This window comes from Lissotriton helveticus, chromosome 10 (genome assembly GCF_964261635.1).
Source record: "Lissotriton helveticus chromosome 10, aLisHel1.1, whole genome shotgun sequence".
In the NCBI taxonomy this organism is placed as follows: domain Eukaryota; kingdom Metazoa; phylum Chordata; class Amphibia; order Caudata; family Salamandridae; genus Lissotriton; species Lissotriton helveticus.
The window spans coordinates 1,159,916,958-1,159,926,504 of NC_136071.1; positions in this window are offsets into that span (position 1 = coordinate 1,159,916,958).

The window sequence follows — 9,547 nt, forward strand, 5'->3', positions numbered from 1 at the left end:
TTTGTAAACTATATGTTTGTTGTCGATATTTAAACAGGGAACCAGTTGTGAATACAACAGGACCTTTGAGGTTTACAACGAAACCCACGTGTCTGAAGTTGTTGGTCCCTACATTGCTTAATTTTGCACACTTGGAAAAGATAGACAGAATTTCTTGACCTTCTTTCCTTCGTTCTTTTGATGTATTATTTCAAGTTATAACCATAAATCATTTTCTGAAGGAGTTACCTTTCCATCCTATTTCCCCTTTTTTCCTCACTTTTTTCTTTACTCTCGTTACTTTACCTTGATTTATTCATACCTTTAGCACACACATTGGCACTTGTTGCCTGTGCTCTAACCTTCTTTGATCTATCTAACATTTTCTTGCTCGCTCCCTTCCTACCCATGTCAATTGCTTTTCCAGTGCCCATTTGTGACTCTGCATTTTTTACCCTATGCTTTTTTCTGGGGGTTCTCTGCCCCACTGAACCCTCCTTCAATATTGAAGATTTCCTTTTCCTTCAATTTTAAATTCATTTTGTTCCCCTTCCTACATCTTTTCACCACTCTCTTTGTCGTAGGTATATATTGTTTATAGCTCCTTGCTTCACCCAGTTTCTTTATGATCATTGGATAACGTGAAATAAAGACACATTGTTTTCCAATCTGTGGAGATACTTCATTCTCCCCTCCCTTCTGCTGATGGTACATTCCACTGATTTTTCTTAAATAACTGGTCTAACCATCAAGGGCATGTGCTCTTTAATTTCTTTCAGTTCCCCCACAATCAGATGTAACTGGTCTTTCTGGGTTTTTAGAATGTCATTGTTTATTTTAAATTTATAAAGTTTTATATAGCGCGAATGTGACCCACGAGGGTATCAGAGCGCTTTACAATATACAATTATTAAACATTACATGATTGATGTGGTATGCAAACATTTGGTCTTCTCTAATCAGTACAAAAGAGGTATATAGTATTATACGAATAGCATAGTGTAGTATCCTCTTGTGAATAACGAAGAGACAAGTTGAGGTTGAAAAAGTTGAAGTTTTAATGAAGGTTTCAATCTAACTACAGTGGAGGATACCACACATAGGTGACTAGAAAACAGCAAAGAATGATCCACAAGGACATCAGAGCACTTCACAATACAAAGGCATTAGACATTAGGAGGTTGAGGTAGAATATATACAATCAGTAATTTCCATACAATCCAAAAGAGGTAGACAGAAATATCAGGATATCATAGGTAACTATTAGTCAACATCGAATTAAAGCCTTAGGATGTAAATTTGTTCATTAGAAGAGTTTTTTCTTCTTGTTTGAAGGAGGCAAAGGATGAGATTGCACTACCAATGGACCTTGCAGCGTTTTTGAAGGATCAGCATTACCTCTAGCATTGAGGCACTTGAGGTAGGTGTCATCTCAAGGTTAGATATTGAGCCTTCTGTCAGGTGATTCCCTTTAACTGGCTGCGATTCCATTCTTTTATTAATCTCCATTTGCATACCTTCTCCATTCGTCACCCCCATGCTATTAAGTTCACTGTCTACACTCGCTCCCCATCGGAGTTCTGCAGCTCAAGGTCAGTGAAGGGCAACGAGGATAACCTTGGCTCAAGCAGAATGTCACTTATATTTAGTGTATCATGCTGACAGATATAGGACGAACGCACATCCTGTAATAGCAGACTTTCTGCTAATGCTTGAGTCCTCACCCGTGATTGTGGGTTGATTGTTAGTTGATTCTTTATAACGTGTTTACCTACAAAGTCTTTTATTGGCTTAGTGACAGATGCTCCATTTATTGATCCATCTGTGTTGTTTTGTTTGGGGGGTTTAGTTTCCAATTGTTTGGGATGATTATTACAGCTTGTCCCTGGGGTTAACTTCCTTCATACAAGTGTTGTTTCCTTCCCTCTTATTTTTAAATCCTTCCAACGCTTTCCTTCTTCTATTGAAGTTCTGGTTGCATTTACACCGGTATTTTCTCCCTTGCGGGCTTTAGTTTTCCCCAGACCCATGTCTTACTTTCTATTTGTTTGCCCACCCTGACCACGGCCCGCCTTTTCAGGATATAAGTCACACTATTGTATCTTACTTCATGACTCCAGTCAGGATGAGCAGAGTGGGACAATTAACATTCAACAAACATTTTCAAAGTCAGAGTTATCTCTCTCCCAAATACTTTCCGAGTACTTACCTGTGCTCATCATCCGACCTTACCGACTTGCGCCCCGTACCTCCACTGTCCAAAGGAAGAAGGGGCATATCATCAAGGCGGCGCTGTTAAATTATCGCCGCTTTTGCGTCTGTTTTCAGGCAAAAAGCGGCGATAATTTAATCTCCTTTTCAGCAAAGACAAGCTATCGCGTGTTTTGCTGACTTAGCGCCCGTTACAACAACGCCCAGCTTTGCAGCGCTAATAAGATGCAAAGTGGGCGTAACATAGAGGTATTTCCAGGAAAATGGTGCTAAGCGACATTACTCCTATTATCAACCTGCACGCTAACCTGTGCAGCGATGATAAAAGGAGCGCTAACAGCGCTCATCGCAGGTTTCTTTACGCCTGCTTTTCCTTTGACTAAACAATGTTAGACAATGGGTGGTAGATTAAAGGGATGAGACCACCCAGCCCTATCAAGAAGGTAATCCCTGTCCCTGTGCATTTATCGCTGGATTTCCAGCGATAATCACACTTTTTGCAACTATTGCTGATTTATTTATCCCAATCAAGATAAGCGTTGCTGATAGCACGCTATCTCGGCGACGTAAAACAGCGATAGCCGGCGATAATTATCCTCGCGCTAAGTGCGCTTAGCGATAATTATCGCCTGTTGTTGCTGATATGTGTAGCTTCTCTGAGACTCCAAAAATCCAATATTTATTATCCCGTCCTCCTGAAGGCGACCTAAGCCAGCGACTCCCACACCCTTGCTAGGGGGCCACTCAGAAACCTACCCTGCCTGGGTCAGGAAGCCCACGATGTCCAGGAGCTTATTTTAAAATTTCTAAGGCACTGGATCCCTTCTTTGGGCTGGCACCTTGGTAGTGGGGCAATCACGGAGTCCGTGGGCTCCTCCACACGTCTCCCCTCCTCGAGATTACCTTTGGCCAGCCGCCAGCCACCAGCAATTATCGCGTCTTTAGCCACCGACATTATTTCATCCGCCCGCAGGTTCGGTGATTCAGCATTGCTGCCGTTTCAGGGTTCTCTGCATTTTCTGACACTGCTACCAGGAGCAGGTCATGCAGGTTACGCTGATTAAGACCACAGGCGTTCACGGACTTCACGGCGTGCACTGGTCGGCAGTCAGGTGAGCAGAGGCCCCACATAGTTATGCTGTTAACCCGTTTGCTGCTTCTAACATTCCTGCAGAGTGTTCTATTAAGCGGGCAGGGCCGCGTCGGCCAACGGTCGTGTGCAGCACTACCGAGGTAGTGCTCGCAACGACCGTTGGCCGACACTTGCAGCGATCGGGTTAAGCCAGATAAAACAACCCACACAAACAATGTTGACATTTGTGGTGGCCCTTTTTATACCCTTCCAAGTATCTGATGTTAATAACAATGGCAATAGACGAAAGCAATATACAAGAAAGGTTTGCTAATGAATAAATATAAGAACATCATAACGATAGAAACAGAACAAGGCACAATGTATATGAAGCAGATATGTCTGGTGGCAATTTTTAGGTCTATGCCAGAGACAGCTTTAGTTGTCTGTTTGCCAGACCGATGGCTTTCAATATACATAGAGGGCTTTGGGTCAGCGCCCTCCTTATGATGGGATGGCTTTGTTGAGACGCCTGCCCTCTTTCTGATTCCATAGCTTTCTTCCTTGCTCGTGTATATATCACCCCCAAGAGCATTTTTGGTCTCACAATGTTTTGATTGGTTGACTTTTATCCTTCCATGATGGTTCTTAATTGAAGTCAAGGAACTGCTTTTATGTAAGCACTGGAAGGGAGTGTATTTTTTTTGCTCTCTCTCCCTTGTGCTGCCACCCCTTCCACTTCTTCTACTCCCTTCACTCTCCACTTTACTTCCTCAGCCACACACCTGTCTGCTCATTTTTCTTTTCTTAATTAGAAAACCCATTCGAAAATTGACATCACTCACATCATGTGTGTGTGTGTGTGAGTCTTCATGCGTGCACATGCAAGCGAGTGCAAAAGATTTCGTATCAACCTGGGAGAGGGCCATTCAGTAAATACAGTTTCCCCATTCTTTCATATATGAGCTGCAAATGAGATGCAAAAGAATTTCCACATTAAAAAAAATGTTCTGAAATTTGTCTCCATTTCTCAAGGTGGAGATGAGGCGCTCAGTTTCAAATCAATTTGCATTACATCAGCTCCTGGCGCTACCTTAAACCAGTTGAGGCAGCACTTTGTGTGTGGCAATAGAAGGGTGTGTGCTGTGAAATATACCAGGCTGGGTTCTCGGTCAGTATGAAATTGCAAATAGTGGGATTTCGACACACCTCTGGAGTCACGTCTGCAATTCCTGGAAAACACTAGGTAGCCAGAGGGGAAGGATGAGCAAATTGTGGTGTTGTGGTTGATGATGTTCTGGTTTTCACGTGTCTCTATATGGGTTTGCTATGATATTTTTAATTCCTCTAAATAAATATTCCCCAGTCATTCCCAGTGCATTGTTTTTTTTTAAAGCTACTGTTATAATAAACTAATGAACCAATAGGGTAATGTTTAAACTCAGGTCCCAAACCAACACCTGGATGGAATTCGGATAGCCAAGCTATGCGGAACTCCACAAAACAGTAAAAAAACTCCAACGTGCTACGTGGAATTCCGTGAGCTGGCAGAGTCGCTTGTCCCACCCATTCACGTGATTTTTCCACCATACGTCAACGCAGATTGCGTGTATGGGCTGAAATATCGCGTGAACTGCACCACACGGTCGTGCATGGGCGCGGTCATCTTCTTTCTTACTCTGTTTATGGTACTAGGACCTACTTTTTCATCCTTCCTTAATCTGTGTAATCCTTGGCTTTTAAAACTTTTTTCCCATTTTTGTATTTATTATCTTACCCTCTTTCTTCCTAGTGTGTATTTTTGATTTTTTCAACTGTTGTGTGTTTTTGCATTAGTTTTGTACTTTGTTATCTTTACTACTTCCTTCTTACCCTCCTTCTTTTTCCCTGTGTCTTTTTTTCTCTCTTACCCCCATCACCATGGCAGATAAGGGCAGATAAGGGCACACCAAGGTGCGCAAGTAGCTTCCGCCTTCCTTGCGGAAGGTGGTGCCAGGCAGGGGTGCAGCCCATGCCCTTTTTTCTGAGGTGGAGGTGGCAGTGCTATTTTTTTATATCCAGCGCCGCCTCCCCTCCACCTTGGCTGCAGGTGGCAGGTCTGGGACTGGGTAGAGGATGAGGGAGCGCCAGCAGCACTGGGCGAGGGTGCGCTGGGCAGTGTACCACTGCTGTGGGGTCCGGTGCACCTATCATCCTGGACCAAGAGCAGGACCTGCTGGACCTGCTATGGGTGGAGGTTGTAGCTAGGTGGCTAGGAAAGTAGCTAAGTAATTCTTTAAATTATACATTTTTATTATTACTTGTGTGTTTTATGCTATAGCTAATTTTTTTCCAAATAGCAAGCATGCTGCTCACATGTAGGTAAGTTAAGTTATCAAATATTATGTGATCGTTATTCTAGATAGGTGCGTACTTGGCACTACCTAACCTAATAATTGTACTTGTTCGTTGATGATTGCTTGGGCTGCTGATTAGTGCTGATTATGTAAAAAGTTCTGTAATTAGTTATTTGTAATTTGTAACCGCATGGTGCATGCCACACTGACGGTGTAGGGATTTTTTAATGGAAGCTTGTTTGCCGGCCTTTTCCGTCTGCCGCACAAGCTTCCATTGACAAATGGAGGTTTGCGACCGCCCTATGGGCGATCACATCATAATAGTGCGGTCGTGACTGCTGACTTTAGGTTGGGCGGTTCCAGAACCGCAATGGCATCCACCTGACATCGTCGTAATAATTAATAAGGCCCTTAATGAAATGGCCCGTCAAAGGGGGTTGAGAGATTATGAATGAGATTTGAGAAGAAGAAAACATCATTTGTTGCAGTTTATTATTAGTAATTACAAAATGTAGTTTACTAAATTTGTAATAGGACTAGGTAGGTAGGTTTTGGAAGTTTGGAGTAGGATAGGATGGTCCTCAATATACTACTACATGTTGATCGGATTTGGAAAAGTTCAATGTTATTGTGATTGCCTTTTCCTGTCAAAAAATATTTTGGGGAAAATATTTGTTTACCACAAATATTTTTCGAGGTCGAGCCTGGGCAACGCATGAGCTGCTGCGTGGCATGCTCCATTAGAGCATGTACTTGAAGTCCCGCCCACTCTCCACCCATATTTGCCATTGGCTTGTGTCATTGTCCTTTACAAATGCTGGCCTCTGATTGGCCAATAGGCTTGTTAGTCCCTCCTTAGGACCGTCTTGTCTTCATTTGTAACCCATGAGGACGGGCCCTTTTACCCCTGTTGTTACACTGTATTTCTTATTCAGTCTGTTATGTTATGTTATGTTATTTTAATTTATATAGCGCTCAGATGCCGCAGCCAAGAGGCGTCCCGGCGCTTTCCAGAGATGGTAAACACAACACAGCAAAGGTGAATGGGACCAGAGAAAATTAAACAGAGGAAAACAGGAAGGTTTTTAATGTCTTCCTGAAAGGAAGCAAGTCTGGAATGTCGCGCAGCGTGGGGGGTAAAGAGTTCCAGAGAGCCGCCGCCAGCACTGTAAACGAACGACCGCCCATTCTGGCTCTTTTAAAGCGGGGCACAGAGGCAAGATTAGAGCCGGAGGATCGAAGGGTTCTGGACGGGGTATAATGTTGGATAGTCTGTGATAAAATGGATCACTGAAAGAATATCGACTGAAAGAATATCGACTACCCAAAATATCGTTGAGAAAATATCGAGTACAAAATATCGAGTTTCTATCTACAAACAGGTAAGTACAAAAATATCGAGTACAAAATATCGTTTACAAAAATATCGTTGTTAAAAATATCGACTTTACTAAAAACAATGTTTAATTACATTAATATAAAAAATTAATTACTAAAATATAATTAACAATACTTAAAATAACTTTTAATAATTAAATAATTAATGAAAGTAAAAAAATATTTTTTTTTCATCATATTTCTTAAAACATATATATATAGTAACAAAATTTAATTAAATAATAGGCAATATTGTATATGTACCCCAAAAACCCCAAACTGACCCTGAACCCTAAAAATACCCCTTTACCCAAAAGCTGAAAACTGACCCTGAACCCTAAAAATACCCCTTTACCCAAAAACTGAAAACTGACCCTGAACCCTAAAAATACCCCTTTACCCAAAAACTGAAAACTGACCCTGAACCCTAAAAATACCCCTTTGCCCAAAAACTGAAAACTGACCCTGAACCCTAAAAATACCCCTTTGCCCAAAAACTGAAAACTGACCCTGAACCCTAAAAATACCCCTTTACCCAAAAACTGAAAACTGACCCTGAACCCTAAAAATACCCCTTTACCCAAAAACTGAAAACTGACCCTGAACCCTAAAAATACCCCTTTGCCCAAAAACTGAAAACTGACCCTGAACCCTAAAAATACCCCTTTGCCCAAAAACTGAAAACTGACCCTGAACCCTAAAAATACCCCTTTGCCCAAAAACTGAAAACTGACCCTGAACCCTAAAAATACCCCTTTACCCAAAAACTGAAAACTGACCCTGAACCCTAAAAATACCCCTTTGCCCAAAAACTGAAAACTGACCCTGAACCCTAAAAATACCCCTTTAATTTAACATAATTAGCAATTAATCAATTAAATTAAATTAATTACCAATTAAATTGTAAATAATTAACATATATTATTTAATTACCAATTAATTAATTATTACTACCAATTAATAAATTTACATATTTAATTTATTATAATTAAATTACTTCCCACCCTATTCCCCTATAAACCCACAACCCGCTACAGAATAAAATTACACAATAATTAAAAAAAATTATTAATTAAAAATAATTATTAAAAAAAATGACACTTTTCACATATATTATAACATAAAAACACTATAAATAATTAAATATTATTTAAAAAACTATATTTTTTACTATCTAGATTATATACTTGGATATTTTCACTGTCTATATTATTTACAGTCGATATTACTTCACTTACCTTAAAAACGATATTTTGACTGTCGATATTCTGTCTAGTCGATATTTTCTCCAAACGATATTTAAAACTCGATATTCTTTCCAGTCGATATTTTGGAGTCGATATTATGTCTGTGCACCGATAAAATAGGAGGAGAAGCAGTTTTAAGAATTTTAAAAGTTATACACAGTGCTTTAAACTGAATTCTTCGCCTTACTGGCAGCCAGTGTAAATCTCGAATAGTACTGCGGGCAGAGACAAACTTCGGAAGACCAACAAGCATCCTGGCCGCCGCATTTTGAACCCTCTGAAGGCGGGCCAGTTCAGCTTGATTCACGCCCAGAAACAGAGAGCTGGCATAGTCCAGTCTGGTAAGAACCAGAGCTTGGACTATAATCTGCCTGGTGTCGGCATCGAAAAACTTAAAGATGGGTCGTAGACAATGCAGCGCACCAAAACAAGTACCAGCTACACGTTTAGTGTGGGCGGAAAAAGAGAGCTTGTCATCAAACCACACTCCGAGATTTCTGACTTCGACTACAGGGGTGGGAACAGGGCCCAGTTCAGATGGCCACCATTGATCGCCCCAAAGTCCACCTTCCCTACCAAAGATGATAACCTCGGTCTTAGAGGCATTGAGTTGTAATCGATTGTTAGCCATCCAGCCTGCCACCGCTTTGAGGGCAGACTGAAAGGTAGGGGCATCCATGTTGGAGTCTCCATTAAGTGCCAACGCCAACTGTGTGTCGTCGGCGTACGACACCATGGTGAGACCAAAACTATGGGCTACCTCCGCCAGGGGCTGAACATATAAATTAAAGAGGGTAGGACTAAGGGCCGATCCCTGCGGGACACCCTGATGAATGGGGCGCGAGGCCGAGACAAACGGAGGAGTAGACACTCTGAACGTCCGATCCGAAAGAAAGGATCGAAACCACTCGAGTGCCCTCTCTCCGACACCAGCCTCCATGAGACGGTGCAAGAGGATCTGATGGGAGACCGTGTCAAAGGCGGCACTTAAATCCAATAGGATCAGTGCCGCCGTCTGACCCTGGTCCAGCATCTTCCTAATGTGTTCCACCACAGCCAAGAGCGCAGTCTCAGTGCTGTGGCCAGCACGGAACCCGTTCTGGGAGTTGTCCAGAATGTTAGATTCCTGCAGGTGAGAAGATAGGATCTTATTAGCATGAGACTCTGCTAATTTAGCTAGCCAGGGGAGAAGAGAAATAGGCCGGTAGTGTTCAGATTTAGTTGGATCAAGGGCCGGCTTTTTAAGTATAGGAATAACAGTAGCCTGTTTCCAAGCCCGAGGAACCGTACCGGTGTTAAAGGACAGATCCAGTAAACTGTGCATT